Consider the following 18,130-nt stretch of genomic DNA (forward strand, 5'->3'; position numbering starts at 1 on the left):
ATATTTATGATCAACATAGGGCATTCAAGGAGTTTCAGGTTAGGGAGAATGTGTACTTGTGCATCAAGCCCAAGAGGACTTCCTTCAGGATTGGGTCATGTGCCAAGTTAACACCTCAATATTGCATACCTTTTGAGATCCTTGAGAGGATTAGACCAATGGTTTACAGACTTACACTACTGCCATTAATGAAAGTCCATGATGGTTTCCATGTTTAATTACTTAAGTGATATGTGTAGGATCTTGATAATGTGATTGGTTGGTATGTATTGTAGTTGGAACTAGAGGGAGAGTTCCATATAGAGCCACAATGCATATTACGATAGAAATATCTCATGCTCCGGAATAGAGAAATAGAGCAGGTTAAAGTGTAGTGGAAGTAGTTTGGGCCTGATGAAGCTACATGGGAGATGGTTGATTAAATGGGAGAATTCTCTCCTTCCTTATTTGTTGGTTGAACCAAATGAGTTTTAGATATATATCTATATATATATATATATATATATATAGATAGATATATATATAGCTATGGATGAAGCTTTCCTTTGTATAATATATATTAACATAGTTTTGTTTCTATTAATTGAGATAGATTAAGGAGTTTAGATGAGTTAAGGGATAAGGAAATTTGATTGATGATGAATGGGTATTTATTATGGATATACTATCATTGTGTTATTTGGTTTGAAATGGATTATTAAAATATTTATATATATATATATATATATATATATATATATATATATATATATATATATATATATATTAAAGTAAAAAAATTAATATTAATATAAAATTTAACTTAATGAATATTTTTTCCCTGGGGAAAAATCACAATTTTCTATTAGATAATAAAATTACATGTTGTATATTCCTGAGTGGCATATGCATATGTTGGGCCATAGCCATCAAAAAATAGATCTTACAAAAAAACCCATTCAAGGTATACTGTGAAGTGTTTTGAGGAAGTTATATACAAGTATGTATATGTCATTTACTGTAAGGAAAAGACAAAAATGTACAACAAAATTTAGGGCATGTTTGCACTCAAGTATTTTTGATCTATGTAAAGCTGGTGATAGTACTAGAAGTGTTCATCACCTTGTTGTTCCTTTATGATCTAGATTCCCCTAGGCTAGAGCATGGTCGTCTTGGAAAGTTGGTCGGAAACCTGATTACGCTCCCTGTAAATATGTTGACAAGAGATATATTCAAATTGGGATTTAAATAACATGACTTCATCCAAAATGTTTCTGAGAGTATGCATATGACATGAAGACGCATTATTGAACTAGTTAATAATGATTTTGGAATCCCCAAATATTTGTAGATTTCTGCAACCATGACCAAGTGCAATATGGAGAAGTTGACGAAGCATAATAAGTTCGGAAAAATTATTAGTGCGAGTCCCCGGACCCATTTGAATGTGGTAAACATGGATTTAAAATTGATGTAATAGAATACCCCCCGCCCCCCTCTGCATCCATGTTCCTATGCAACACCATCAAAATATGCCCATGACATATTGCGATTTATAACTTCTGTGGTCACTGCTAGAACAGTAGGTGTGTTTTCGGTATCTGGAATTTCGTGAAAAGCATTTAGGATACGGGCAGTGGATACAGGGTAGCAGATAGATCTGTCCTTGAAAATGAAAACATTTTGATTCAGCCATATGGTCCAGAAATGATCAATGGTAAACAATGTTGTTTCTGGTTCGAAGTCCCCGTCCTCTAGTGATTCGATGCTTCCATAGTGGTAATGCCTGTCCATTGAGCATTAATGGAGAGGGAAGTGAGTACCTGTGACCATAAATCAATTACCGTGGGTATCAAAAGATGGTCATTTATTTCCTTAGCCTGTTTTCATAAGACGCACCAGGAAGGGTCATGAAAATACCTATGCATCAGGTTTCTCCTTGTGGGGGTTTTTTTGTCTAATATGTTCCACATTAGTAGCCTAGTGCAAGGAGGGGATTTGAGCTTCCAAATGTACCACCACCAATCGATGAAAACATGTGGAATATGTGAGGTGTGGATGATGGGATATCCTTGTTTGGGAGTATATTTTCCATGACCAGCATGTGCCCAGATGAGTTCATCAACACCCTCCTTAATGCGCACATGTGATTCTATCAGAGCATTTATGTAATCAGCCCATGATTGGTTCCATTGCTCAGGGATTCCTAACAACTTTGTCGATTTCCATGCTTGTGTGAAGATGGTGGTATTCTCCATATCAGAAATGGTTGAAAGTCCGTGTATTTCATTGTGCTTAAGGAATTGTATGAGGTCGAGTGGGAGCCAGTGCATATTACAACATCCTGTCCACGGGTCTATGCCGATACACATTGATTGTCCATGCTTGATGCACTAGACTAGACCATTCTTGATGGTGGGTAGAGCATGAAGGACAGCTCGCCATATTGAAGAAATACCCAATTTCTGCCAAGTTGGGAGCCAAATCAAATCCATGATATGTAAGGGAAAAATATATTTGTAATTCACCACCTCTATCCATAGACTATGAGAGGTAATGATTAGCTCACCCATCTTGGAAGTTAGAGCATGAGAAAAAGATGGTAGGTCTTTTAAACCCCAGCCACCCCACTTTTTTGGTAGTGCAATTTGGGCCCATCCCACCCAAGCAAAGGGTATCCATTCCTTGTGTCTCTTCCAAAGAAATCAGCAACATAATTTTTGTATCCAAGAGAGGATACCTTTTGGAATCCATGTTAATGACATCCAATACACTGGTGTTGCCTCCAAAACTGATTTGATGAGAACAAGTCGCCCTCATCATGAGAGAAACCTATGGTTCCAATTGAGAAGTCTCTTTCCATCCTTGTCCACCAGCCATGTCAAATCCGAAATTTCGTAACCATGAGGTTTAATTCGGAAGCCAAGGTATTTAAGGCCTACCTCCAATTGTAATCTTTGAAATGGAAATTTCTAGGAGGCTATCTGTACTTCTTGTGGGGAATAGGCTAAGAAGGTGATAGTGGATTTCATCATAGTAGATTCCATACCTGTAGCATCTGAAAAAAGCATCATAATATCATGGAAAACAGTTGAGTCTCGGATACTACCATTCAAAAATATATGCACATCATCCACAAATAAGAGGTGGGTGATAGTACAATGTTTAGTGATCTTTAGACCATGAATACACCCCTCCCTTCTAGCTTGATGAATAAGTCTGCTAAGTCCTTCCATAGGCAGGAGAAAAAGGAGAGGGGATAATGGGTAGCCTTGCCGGAGCCCATGCTCTACATGAAAGAAATAGGAAGCTGAGCCATTAATAAGAACACTGAATGACATTGTTTTGATAGAACTCATGATCCAAGTGATGAAGGATATGGGAAAGCCCAAATGTGTAGGTAGCATTTTAATATATAGCCAACTGACCTGATCAAATGCCTTGGATAGGTCAATTTTGAGGATGTTACCTTTGATTTGCTTCGTCTTGATGGAATGGAGGGCCTCTTGAGTAGTGCCTATGACTTCATGGATTTGTCGATTGTGTAGGAAAGAAAATTTCTCAGGTAGGATATGGTTTGATAGGATGGGCTTAAGGTGATTGGTGATAATCTTGGCAATGATTTTGTATAGGTAGTTACAGAGGGACATGGGTCATGAATCATTAAATGAACAGGGGGAGTTCACTTTGGGAATAAGAGCTGTAAAAATGGAGTTGATAGCCTCATACATATGACCAGTGAGTATGCTTTCCTCCACGAAATTGAGTAGATCATGTCCAATGGTGTCGAAAAAAGAAATATAGAATTCAATTGTCCACCCATCCAGGGTAGGGTTCTTATCTTTTTTGAACCATTTAATAGTGCTCTCTGGTTCGCCTATGGTGACAGGTTTGGTAAGGTCATCAAAGTCTTCTTGGTCAGCATAACGAGGGAATAGCCCACCTATCCGAACAATTTCTGCTATGGTTGCACCATGGGGTGCTTTGAACAATTGTTGGAAATGAGAATTGCCTAGATGGGCCAACTATTGAAAGGAGGTGACAAAATGGCCATCTTTAGTGGGAATTTTCCAAATAGTGTTGTCGGCCTTTCTCCCCTTAACAAAATTATGAAAAAACTTAGTATTGTCATCTTCGGCCTTTAACCATGTATCTCGACTCCTAAGTCACCATGTTTCCTCATGTTCTTTAAGAATATTTGATCTTTGTGTCTCTAGGTCAATAAGATGAGATTTTGCCTCATCCGATATGAATCGTCTACCTTGCTCATCCAGAAGATCTGTCAGCTTGTCTTCTATGGTACTAAGGCCTTGGTCATCCAAATCTCTTTTTTCCTTATCCCATTTTATTGATAGGCTCTTGATTTCGAGTGGGTTTTGAAAAAATCCTCCAGATATGGATCTCCCCCGAGATGGTGGATGTGCATTCCAGTAATTTGTGACCAATCTGGTGTATTCAGGGTTCATCAACCATGTAGAGTTGAATTTAAAAGGAGCTCTTGGCTTAAGAAAGGGCCCATACAATTCAAGGTAGATAGGAGAGTGGTCAGAGATTCCATCCACTCCAACCCACTGAAAATAGTTTAACAAAGATCGAATAAATTGTTCCTTGATGAGGAATCGATCTGAATAGCTAACTAATGCAACATCGCTCGTTCTTCTGTTGCACCAAGTAGGTTGAACCATGTTCATGGGTATATCAATCAGTTGATGTTGCTCCATGAGATGGGTCATATAATCCGAAAGTGGATCTATCTGGGCATTACATCCCCAGGATTCCCCATAACCAATTGAAAAATTCAGATCCTCACCTAGAATGAGGTTGTTTGAGTTGACAAGGGATAGAAGGAGTAGATGATTCAAGAAGTCAGCTCAGTTGAGATAGGGAGCGTATATATTAATGATCCTGATCTCCATCCCTAATTCAGAGGAAAATATGTCCATTCCAATAAACCCAACTCCACCCTAGGTAGTGATAATCTTAATAGTACGTGGATTGATGCCTAATGCAATGCCTCTAGATCTTCCAATGGCACCATGTGCATAGAAGGTCCATCCCGACTTTAGATTTTGAAGAATGGGGATGATTTGGTTAGCATTGGCTAGGGTTTCTTATGAGATATGATGTCAGTGGGCTTAGAATCCAATAATATTCTAAAGGTATATTCTTTAGCAGGGTTTGCTAGACCCCTACAATTGAAAGAGAGCCATTTCATGATAGAAACCAGTTGAGGGTGTTCGATGCTCTAAGAACCTTGTCGAGTGTGGATTGCCTGCCCAATGCCACATCTACCCTGGCCTGAATGATAGCCTTGGAAATATTTGAGTGTCTACCTCTAGAGGACTTGGTAGATTTAGGAGGGGAATTAACCCAATCCCAGACTGATCGGGAGGGTGTGACACCCTAGACTGGAGGTTATATGAGTGGGAATGACTAGAGGAGGAAGAAATATCTCGGGAGGGATTGGTATCTCATTCAGGAATGGAGGGAGGAGTGGTAGATATAGTTGGAGCATGTAGGTCCAGCAGACAAGATAGAGGGGACGATGAAATTCCAGGGATGGATGCAAATGCAACACGATGGCGCGAAGTAGAAACATAAGAAATAATAGTTCATGCAGAGTAAAGAGGTAAAGAAGTACCCGATGAACAAGCAGCCCCTACACTAGCCCGAGATCTCGTCATAGGTGGAGAGGGAGGCCTGGGAGAAGTCAAAGCAGGGATCTGTGCACCACTACAAGGTGTGCTGCTTAGTCCTAGAGATCAAGACATCGGTTCATCAGCAGTTGTTGGCACACCCTGAGCCTCTACAGCCAAATCTTTGGTGGGGGAAACAATAGGATTAGCCAAGGGCATTCTTTGAAAATGTGACCCACCTTGTGACACCTCTGGCATTGAAAAGGCACTCGTTCATAGTCCAAGAGTTGGATCCGAGTGAATCTTTGCTAGTGCAGAGTAATATGTTCCTCCAGTCCCTCTCTGATGTCCAAATACACCATAATTCTCGCCATGGATTTGTTGCCGGATGATTCATATGACTTGTCAAAATCAAAAGGTACCAAGCGCATTCCCAATGCGCGAAAAAAAATCCTGAGACCAAAACTGAAGGGGGAGGCTTGGTAGCCTGACCCATATCGGGCTTGCACCAGGTGTTCATGCCCAGGGTCGAATAAAGGGCTCCAATGCTTGAGCGGAACAGGGGCCATCTCCATATGCCAACAGAGCGAAAGGACCCATGAGGTATGTTCCTCCCTCAGAAAACTCAGATCAAACCAACCCCGAGTCAATTTCTGAGATGATGTGCCCCAAAATTTCCATAACCCATAAGCATAATCTGGCAGCGGAGTAAGCACGCCCTCGTACCCTTCCTACCAAAACCTTATTGGCAGTGTCCACCACCTCCCCCATATGCACTCCAACTCTGAAACAGAGGTCCATTTGCTTACGGGAGGATTTTACGCGCTTCTGCTTCCTTTATTTACTTGATCGTAGAGCAGTAGGTTGTTCCTGAAGAGGATCCTGATAGCCCGATGTGTGTCGCTGAGGTAGAGGTGCGTCGGAACGAGGGTTTGCAGCGGGAATGTCAAAACACCCAGATGGAGAGGTAGAGTGTCCCGAAGTATCCAAGTAATGGGGTGGGAGTGGAGGATCTTCTGAATGCAGAGGGGAGGCAAATGTCGAGAATGTCCGGTCGTAAAATGGTTAATGGAGGGGGGATTCCAACGGCACACAGTCAAATGTAGGGGACAGAGGTATGCAAGAAATGAGGTAATGAAGGGTGCCTGGTGAGAGGGGAGGGCAATCGAGACCCGACGACCCGATTGAGAGGTCGACGAATGGAATGGGGTGAGTGGAAGGACTCGAGTCGGAACGACTGTGAGACAAAACTTGCAATAACGGATGGTCCGTTCCCAAAGGTCCGTTAACCGTCATCTTTGGCACAGAAGTAGAGCTCGTCCATATGGATTAGTTGGGGTTGGGATCCTTTGAGTAGTTAACCACGTCAGCATCCATTTCTGACATGCTGCAGACAAAAGCAACGACACCAAGAGAGAGGTAAGGAATTCAAGTGACAATGCAGGGGGGAGGGAATATGTCGACCATGATGGTGATGCCAGCAATGCAAAGGTGATGAGAAGCTACAGTGTCTGCAACAGTGATGAGTGCAAACCCTAACCCTTCTCAGTTAGGGTTCCAATGCTGCGCAACCGCTCCATCTACGCAACACCACCTTATTGTTATGTTCAACATTTCAATTTCATAATTTCTTCTCCATTCCTTACACATATCTTAACTTAATGAATATTAATTTTATTATATTAAACAAAAATAATTAAATTTCATAAAAATTAAGGTATCTATTAATTTTTTTATTTGAATTTTATTTTTTTATATTTAATTTAAATTTCTTTTTAGTGCTAGGGAAAGTATGTTTGGAAAAATGATGTTTAACATGAACATTTTTATAGAATAAATAAGATTGTTTTCTGTTATTCATAAAATAAAGTATTTATTATACATAATCTTTATTTTTCATTAATTAAAATAAATTCTTAACAAGTTATGGGATTGTTTTTATTTAATTAAATAGTGAAATATTCTATTTATTTAAAAAATTATAAATCATAAGATAATTTTGAACTCTTTCAATGCAATTAGTAATGTTTTTAAACTCTTTTCATGTAATTAGTAATGTTTTTAGTTCGATTCTATAAGGATATTAAAACTCATATAATATTAATACAAAAAAATCTAATATATGAATTTCAAAATAAGTGACAATTATTATTCAAATATGTTTCTTTATTTAACTAACCAAATAAGACCAAATAAATCATTATATAAATATGGCTATACTATAAAAATGCACACACTTAGGACATATATATGTGTACTAAAAGGGGGAACATGAGAGTGGAGATGGCACTTAGATTTTGGATGAAACCTAGAAATCGAAGAAATCTAAGGGTAAGACAAAAGAGGGTGAAAATGAGAGTGAAATATATTTGGTTAATTAAAACCCTAATCTATCAACTTAGGGTTAGAGTGAAACTAGTAATCCAATTAGGTTCTTTATCAAGTTTTACTAGTAAATTGAATGAGAAAAGATAACCCACTAAATGAAGTTAATTAATTAGATTTTTTTTTATAGTGAACAATTGAGATAACCCACTAAATGAAGTTAATTAATTAGAAAAAAAAAATCATAGTGAAGAGTTGTGATAGTGCTCCAAGAGTGATCCACATGCTAGAATGACCCACACACTTAATATTGAATTGTTGCAAGAAAATGGTTGCCTTCTTCTCCAATACAAACACATATACATGCAATATAACCAATAGATGATAGATCCACCCCCATAAAGATAATTCAACTAAATATGCAAAGTAGATAGACTTTGTAGCATCTATGGGGATGATATCCCCCTTTAGCTAGATGTGATAGAACCTTCTTTGAGGTCATAGGGTTGAGACTTCCATGGTATAAGTAGAATTATGATAATGAAGATGAACTATAATGAATAATGAGAGAAGGTCCTTATAGATGTGTTGAAGATAACATATGCAAACAATCTTAGAGATTTGAGAGAGGTGGAAAAAGTTCACTTGCTAATTTTAATATCTAGTTGAAAATTATGGTTTTTAATATAGAAAAATCCACAAATTCAATCAAATTTATAATCAACAATTAAATATTATAATAGTATAAATATGACTTTTAATCAACGAATTCAATAAAATTTATAAACAACAAAATAATAAAAATATACAAATGAGTGACCTAAAAGTAAAAAAGAACACCAAATTGATCATCGCACGGTCCAAGTAATACATGACCATCAAAATTTTAGACCCAAAAGTAACTTGTAAATTCACAATCCTCGTATCGAAAAAAATTATGATATACCTAGCACTAGGAAATGTAGTAAGATTTGAGAGTTTGATTTAAATTCACCCCATAAATAACAAGTTCTGAATAACTTTGAATAGAATTAGAACTAAGTTAAGGCATCTTAACTAACCATTTCGTACCCCTTCTAGATTCATGAAGTGATTCAATGGGTCAATGTTTTAAGGGAATGCTCCACGCGTCGAGCCTTAATATCCTACGACTCACATACCTCTTTAATATCTAGTAATACGTAGGACGACTAACATACCTCTAAAATAGGTGCATCGTGAATCCACTGCATAGTCTATAAAGATTATATATATATATATTTAATTGGGTTATATTTATGTTTATTGTAAATTTATTTATATTTAAGAAATTGAATAAAATTAATTATTTAGTTTTGTTTATATTTATTAGATTTCAAAAATATTTCAAAATCGGTAATCATAAGTATTAATAACTAGAAACCATTATTTGTATAATATTGTCATTTTCATATTAATTTTTTTAACATTAAGTTATGTCTTTCCTTATTTTTTTAGTTTAAAAGTATTAGCAAGAATGTTAATACTTTATCACCATATATTAAAAGATAACGATCATCTATCCAAGCACAGTAAGCAATTCAAAAACACAAAAAATCCTTATATCCAGGCAGAAATACACTTAGAAATACACTTGAGTAATATAATTTTCTTCTTATTTCAATTATTGTTTCACAGAATATTCAGCAATCCAAAAGACATAGGCGCCGTCAATTATTTGAACAAGCCCATGTCACTTTGATTGCCGAGCGTATCAGCAATCAAGATAAAAATACCTTATAATTTTCCAACCATAGGCACAGTGCCTCATTGATGGTAGTATGTAGAAATATAAAAGTCCGCAGAAATACAGAATAAAACGCTGAGAGCTCGGGAGTTAGGTTATGGATGAACTTGTGTCCTCTATATTAAAACGTTACTGTATTGGGTAATTGACACCGGTCGGGAAATTTGGTAAACAATGGTTCTCTGATATATTTACAGCCATAATGGTTAGAAATGGGAAAAGTTGAACAAAAACGGTGCAAAAGGCTATTGATAAATCACAAATTTATCATTTATCTTTTTTTCCTTTTTAACATCAACCTTTTCACTTTGCTTTTTAATTTGTCTCACTTCATATTAATTCTAATTTTCCATAATTTGGGTGACAATAGGTCATTAATAAACAAATTTGAAAAAATTACATTAAAATATTGTATTTATTATTTTTTAAATAAAAAACTAAATTTCAATTATAATATAAAATATTAATATAATTTTTTATATAATTTTTAATGTTTTTATTTAAAAAAATACAAAACAAATAGCGGGACCATGAAAAGTGAAGGATCGAAGCTCACATCTCGCTATTGTACGGAGATCATATGTGAAAGATCAAACTTGTGACATCCCTAGGTTTTGAATTAGTTATGGGATATTTTTACTATTACAAATAAATTAAATTATTAATAATTAGTTATTGTGTTGGTGACCATAGTAAATAGGAATTAGGTTATTTATCATTATAGATAAAGTAAATTGTTAATAATTAGTTATTGTGTTGGTGACAATAGTAAATAGTAATTGGGTTATTTAAAAAAAATAGCATTGTTTTTATGGAAGATTTGAGGAGTTAAGAATAAACTTTAGTAATTCTATTTTCACCATAAAGTTATGGTTAGGAACAATTATCTCCTTGCTTCCTCTTTCGCCAAGAAAAAAGAGAGAGAGGGAGGAGGTCTGAGGTTGGAAAAAAAGGAGGAGGAGGGTTCCTTGAGCTGATCAAAGTTTTAGTGGGACAAACTAACTACTGCCTTAGAAGTTGTTCTGAAGGAATTGAGGAGGCTGGGGGAGAAGGTTGGACGTGATAGTCAACTTCTCTTTGGAAGGGTGGAGAAGCTTCATTTGTGATTTCCTGACTTTCCATTAGTAGATAAGTGTTTTAAGTATACATATATAACTTGCATTTCTTTCTAATTATTAGAGAACAATAAAGAAATAGACAGAAACCAATATTCACTATAATATGTTTGATGTTGATGTTATATGAACGAAATTGGTTTTGGTTATTTGTGAACAATCCAGTATATGTGTAGTTAATAATACTCACAATAATGATTTGATGTCAGAAGAATGTGAATGAGATTTCTCTCTGGTATTTGAGAACAGTAAGAAATAATAGCTAACTGTGTCCACTGTAGGACATATGAGTGGAAAGAAAAGCACAGTAGATTAGCATTTCTAATGCCTTTCCTTTTTATATTTTTGTCTGGTTACTTGGAAATTGTATGGAACCAAGGGTTAACTATATGCACTGTAACGAGTAATACATAGACAGAAAGAGCAAGTAAGTAATATTATTCCTGTCTATTTTTTTTATATAAACCTGAGAATTTTAATAATCACAAGAAACTAAAGATTACTAGGGTTGGATTCATGACTAAACTCTTATAGAAAAAATAAACTATACAAGTAATTTACTTCAGGAATAAACAAACTAATTGAACAAGACTTTAATCTTCAAAAGTAAATAATAAAACCACCAGATTGCGTCCTCGAGGCCAACAGTTACGTCAACCTAGTTGACTATTCCAGTGTGGACTAACAACTAGAATATTAATTATAATTTAGGAATTCCCTCTAGAGTAAAGAGAAAATTTATACATAAAAAATTACATATCGATAAACCCTTTTAGGAATGATGACGAAACATTCCAAGTCAAAATTTACATTACAACTAGTAATAAGAATAAGTAAGCACTGCTAAATAGTTATCATGCACAAAACCAATAACTCTGGTAGAAACCATCCGTTAAGCCACTGAAAAGCTGCACTTCGCAATTAAAAGAAAACACATCAAAAGTGGGACTCCTTGATGGAAGTCATTTCGAGTTAAGAGATGAAACAATGGATAAATAATTCTATTAAATTACAAGAAAGAAGAACACGAGCCCAAATTGTTAACGCACATAAATGACCATGTCAACCCCAGAATAGATGGGGAAGGGCATTAATATGCCTAAAATAAGAAACGAGGCATACATATACTTTAAAAAGAAACTAAGTATGTTATGATTCAACCAGGTCGAGGGCCTCAGAACTTCAAAATGAAACAAAATTATAATTGACACTGTCATAATATAGCCCACACCATGGCCTCAGGACTCAAATCGAATAATACAATTACAAAACAAATTGGGTCGAGGCCTAGCTTAAAGGGAAGTTAGGGTTCCAGTTAGGTAAGCCAAAACTTAACCCTTCAGAAACCCCATTTCTTAAACAACTTACAGACCTCACGTCAATACAATTAAATAGGCAAGTAATGCCAAACCCAAAAGAAAAACAAAGGTTGCAAAAACTCTAACCTGAACGTGGAAAGCAAACCCAAATAAGTAATTCCTCAATAAGAACCCTGTTGGAAAAATTTACCCTATCAACGAGTTGTTTAACCTACAAAAGGAACATCAACTCTATTAGCATATCATCATTACAAAGAAATGAAAATAGAAATGAAAAGAAATATTAATTACTTTTCCTACAAGGGTCACCTGAGACTGCCGAGAGGAAGGGTTCTTGGCTGGGCGCCGACACAGGAAACCAGAGGGTTTCTCCATAGTTGATCAGAAATCTGTGTGCAAGTGGAGAAGGAGTGTCTGGATTTGGCACCACAACCAGAATTCGGTGAACCTATGTTCAAAGTCTAAAAGTATCAAGGAATGCACTTAGAATCGCAGAGCAGCATACCCTTCCAAGAACAAAGGAAAATGAGAACCGTTGGCAGCAACCCTGCAGTTAGTTACCCTAACTCTAACTTGGAAAATAATGACCATCAGATCGACATCGTGTACCTCCTTCGTGGGATTGTAGCCAAGTGGCGGGTCGACAAGGTGTATATCTGGATGTGTGCCTCAGTGAATAGAGATCCATCCGAATTAACACAAAGGAATAAATCATGGAAAACACTAATTACCAAATACATTTAATGAAATTCATTTCGAACCGTAACCAGGTTGATCACCATTAAATTAAAGTACGTGATTTCAATTGTGCATGTTTTAAATTACCATGGGTTATGAAATTTATATGAGGTGTAATCAAACAGTAAAAAGATAAAAAAAGAAAAGAAAGGTCATGTTATTCTAAAGTTATGTTGTAATGTTTATATGTTACAAGTGGTATCAGAGCCCTCAGGTTACTACATTAAGGCCTAAGTGGATGTACATTGAATAACAAAAGTGATTATGATACACAGAGAGGAAGCTGCAGCAACATGAGATGAGGAGTAGGATCTACCCCATCAGGAGGGACAATTGGGCATAACCCAGAGTTGTGGGTACAGTTAGGTGAGGCAAATCAGAATACAAATGTTGTGTTACTAGAAACAATCCAGAAGTTGCGAGCAGAGATGTTGAGCTTGCAGGCTGAAAATGAAAGATTACGATTAGAGCAAGAAAAGATTATGAAAAGTCTTTCAGATAGGAAGAATCATAGAAATCTAGACCCTAGCCAGGATGAAGAAAACATAACAGAATAATGTCTGGAGTCTGAGGAAGGATGATTTGGCCATGAAGAAGAATATGATAACATCTCTGGTAGGAAAGGAACTAAAAGGCAGAAAATTGAACTCCAAGGGGAGTTCAAAAGGATCAAGCCACCAATATATAATGGAGAGGTTGAGGAAGTGGCAGAGGCTTGGCTAATTAATATGAACAAATACTTTTAGATATACGAATATGATGATAATTTGAAAGCAAGGTTAGCTATATATCAGTTGCAAGGCAAGGCCACTATGTGGTGGGAAGAAATCAAAATAGTCAGAGAAATTAATGAACAAGAGGTCACATGGGAGCAATTTCAGAAACATTTTAAGGACAAATATTTAACTGAGTGATTTTGTGATGATAAGGAAAAAGAGTTTCATGACTTGAAACTAGGACAACAGTCTATGGATGAATTCATAGCCAAGTTTACTTCTCTATTAAAATATGTTCCTTACATCCGTGAAGAGAAGGCTAAAGTCCAATGCTTTATTAGTAGCTTACCTGTCTATATGAAAGAGAAATTGGAATTTGATAATCCTAAAATGATGGATGAAGCCATTCAAAAGGCTCAGATATGCTATCATCAAATGAAGCAGAAGAGCGAGGGCACCAAAAATTTGACCAGTAAGAAGGGGCAGAAAATTTTTCCAACCAGCAAAAACCTGAAAAATGCTAGTACCAAGTATCCAGGTTGGAAAGGACCAAATGGTTCCATCAATAGAAACCAACAGAGGTATAGAGCTCAAAGTGAAGAGAGGCAAAATGAAGCATCTAGCAAGATGGAATCTAGTCAGGTTCCTAAACCTCCCTTGTAGTGTTGGGGTTATGGGGAACCCCAAAAGCGAGATCAAAACCAATTACAAATATTCAAGAATCTTCTTCTGTCAATGATATGGCAAGGAACATACACAGGATTAATGCAGCATTGGAGGATCACTAAGCAGAATATCAACCCGCAATGGTGGAACTTGAAGGTAAAATATCCAACCACCCTATTTCCATTTAATTAGATCTGGGTGCAAGCTTAAGCTATGTTAGCCCAAGAATAGTTGATTTATACCATTTGAAAAGTGTAAAGTTTAAGAGTCCTTGGCTAGTCCAGTTAGCCACATGATCTAAAAGAAGAGTTAATGCAAAAATAGAAGACTATTTAATTGAAATGAACAACAGGTTAAAACAAATTTAAATGTGCTATCATTAGGCTCTTATGACGTGTTGATAGGTATGGACTGGTTGGAACAACATTGGACCTTAGTAAATTGTAAAGATAAGACAATTAATTTCTTGTCCAATAATGGCAGCAAAATAGAAATTCAAGGTATAAGAAGGGAAGTTATGTTACGCCCCATTACACCTCACCAATTAGGAAAATGTATGCGTAAAGGCTGCCAAATTTACACAGTCCAAGTGGGGTACACTAAATCTAAAGATAAGTTGTCCATATTGGACAAAATACCAATTGTTCAAGAATTTAAAGATGTCTTTCCGCAAGATATCCCTTGGTTACCACCCAAAAGAAACATTGGTTTTACTATAGAATTGGTCCTTAGAGCTACCCCAGTTTCTAAAGTTCCTTATAGAATGAGTGTTCCTAAGTTAACATAATTAAAAATGCAGCTCCAAGAGCTGTTGGATAAGGGTTATATTTGACCCAGCGTATCTCCTTGGGAGCCCCGATTTTATTTGTAAGAAAGAAAGATGGTACTTTGTGTTTATGCATAGATTACAGACAATTAAACAAGTTAACAATAAAAAATAACTACCCCTTACCTCGAATTGATGATCTATTTGATCAAGTTAAAGGTGCTATGGTATTTTCAAAAATTGATTTACGACCGGGATATCATCATATTCGGATTAAAGATGAAGATATATATAAAACAACATTTAGAACACGATATGGTCACTATGATTTCGTGGTTTTACCATTCAAACTCACTAATGCTCTAATAACCTTCATGAGTACAATGAATGAGATTTTTCACCCTTTTTTAGATAAATTTGTTCTTATCTTTATTGATGACATCCTGGTGTATTCTAGGAGTGTGGAGGAGCATGAAGAGCACCTTCAGATAGTATTGCATACCTTAAGATAAAACCAGCTCTACGCCAAATTTAGAAAATGTGACTTTTTCAAGGATCAAATCCAGTATTTAGGACATATTATTTCCTATGAAGGCATAGTTGTGGATCCGGAGAAGATCAAGACCATTATGGACTAGCCTGTTCCAGCAAATGTGGCAGATATACGCTCCTTTATGGGCCTTGCTGGGTATTACAGGCGATTTATAAGGGGGTCTTCTAAAGTCGCATATTCAATCACTTCCTTGTAGAAAAAAGGAACAAGTTTCAAGTGGTCAAGGGATTGTCAAGAGAGTTTTGAAGAGTTGAAGCATTTTCTTACCACCGCACTCGTGTTAAAAATTGCAGACCCAGAGGAAGATTTTATAGTTTGTACAGATGCATGTAAGGAAGGTGTAGGTGATGTTTTAATGCAGAAAGATAAAGTGATTTCTTACGAATCTCGTAAGTTAAAAGATCATGAACAGAAATATTATGCTTATGATTTGGAGTTAACTGTTGTAGTTCATGCCTTAAAGCTATGGCGACACTACTTGTTGGGGAAAAGATTCTTACTCATGATAGACCACAATAGCTTAACGAGTTTCTTCAACCAACCTACTTTAAATGCGCACCAAGCTAGATGGACTGCATTCCTAAGTGAATTTGATTTTGAAATCAAACATTTGAAGGGAAAGGAGAATCGAGTGGCGGATGCGTTGAGTAGGAAGTTGCATTATATTTATGAAATTACATTTAGTCAAGAAAAAATTAATTTTGTTGATCAAATCAAGGAAGTAGCATAGAAGGACCCGAAATATGTCTATCTCTCGCAACAAGCTAAGGCTACACATAATTCCACTGAGAAAAGAGGGTACAACATTAACCCTGAAAATTTGTTGATGTTTAGAAACAAAATATATGTTCCTAATCAGTGATCAATAAAGCAATTTATGTTAGATGAATTTCACAAAAGGCCTTGTGCTTCTCACCTAGGTCATCAAAAACCTTTTTTTGCAATCAAGAAAAGATATTACTGGCCTGGTATGAGGAAATATATTGCAGAATATTTGGCCAAATACCTAGAATGTCAGCAGGTTAAAGGTGAGCATTAACATCCTGTTGGGCTATTACATCCGCTACCCATTGCTGAATGGAAGTGGGATACCATAACCTTGATTTCATCACGGGTTTATCCCGATCAAAAAGGCAAAATGACTCAATTATGGTAGTGGTAGATAATCTGAGCAAGACAACTCATTTTATTCCTGTCAAGTCCACATAGCAAATGACCGAAATAACATATATATTTATGAGAGATATTTTTAGGTTGCATGGAATGCCCCGGGTCATAATCTCTGATCATGATGTTAAGTTTACTTCCACTTTTAGGAAAGCATTATTCATGGGTTTGGGCACCCAAATTCACTTTAGCACTGCTTATCACCCCAATACCGATTGGAAAACTGAGAGAGTCAATCAGGTGGTAGAGGACATGCTACGTATGTATGTGATGCAATAACCCAGAAAATGGGAAGAATATATACACCTAGTGGAGTTTGCCTACAACAACGGTTACCATGAATCACTAAAGATGAGTCCTTTCGAAGTACTCTATTGAAGGAAGTGTACAGTCCCCGCAAATTGGAATAGCCCTAAGAATAAAATGATATTAGGACGAGATATGCTGGAAGAAATGGAAAGAACAGTGAAAAAGGTCCGGAAAAGTTTGAAGGTTGCACAAGATAAACAAAAGGCTTATGCCAATAAGAAAAGAACCTACCGGGAATTCCAGGTGGCGGATCATGTTTACGTGTGAATTAAACCAAAAAGAAGTACTCCCAAATGGGGAAAATGTGCCAAGTTGGATCCCTGGTTCTGTGGCCCTTTCCAAATTCTAGACAGACAAGGACCAGTTGCATATCAACTCGCACTACCCAGTCACATTCGAGTTCACAACGCATTTCATGTTTCCCTGTTAAAGAAGTATGTATATGACCCTCGACACATCATAAATTGGAAAGATATTCAGGTAAAAGAAGATTGAAAATAATATATGTAAATCTCTTTGTTATATGTGTATGTATATGTGTGTGCCAAGATTATGATAATTGTGATTGTGGCAGGCTGTACTGGAAAGAAAATTTCAAGTAGAGCCCTCGCGTATACTCTATCACAGAGAAGTAACGTTGCGGAGGCGAGCTATCATCCACGTTAAAGCACAATGGAAGCACTTTATCCTGGAGGAAGTCACTTGGGAGGATAAAGACTTTATGCAAAAGGAATACCCCAGATTATTCCAAGAGCATATGGAGGAATGAACACTAGGGATGGTGTTCCGATCAAGGGGGGAGAGTTGTGACATCCCCATGTTTTGAATTAGTTATCAGACATTTTTACTATTACATAAAAAGTAAATTGTTAATAATTAGTTATTGTGTTGGTGACAATAGTAAATAGTAATTGGGTTATTTAAAAAAAATAACATTGTCTCTATGGAAGATCTCAAGAGTTACGGATGAACCTTAGCAACTCTCTTTTCAGCAGATAATTATCAGTTAGGAGAAGTTATCTCCTTTCCTCCTCTTTCTCCAAGAAAAAGGAGGAAGAGGGAGGAGGGGGGTTGGA

Source organism: Pinus tabuliformis, chromosome 9 (assembly GCF_031772625.1).
Source record: "Pinus tabuliformis cultivar Carrire ecotype Pingquan chromosome 9, CPIR1, whole genome shotgun sequence".
NCBI lineage: Eukaryota > Viridiplantae > Streptophyta > Pinopsida > Pinales > Pinaceae > Pinus > Pinus tabuliformis.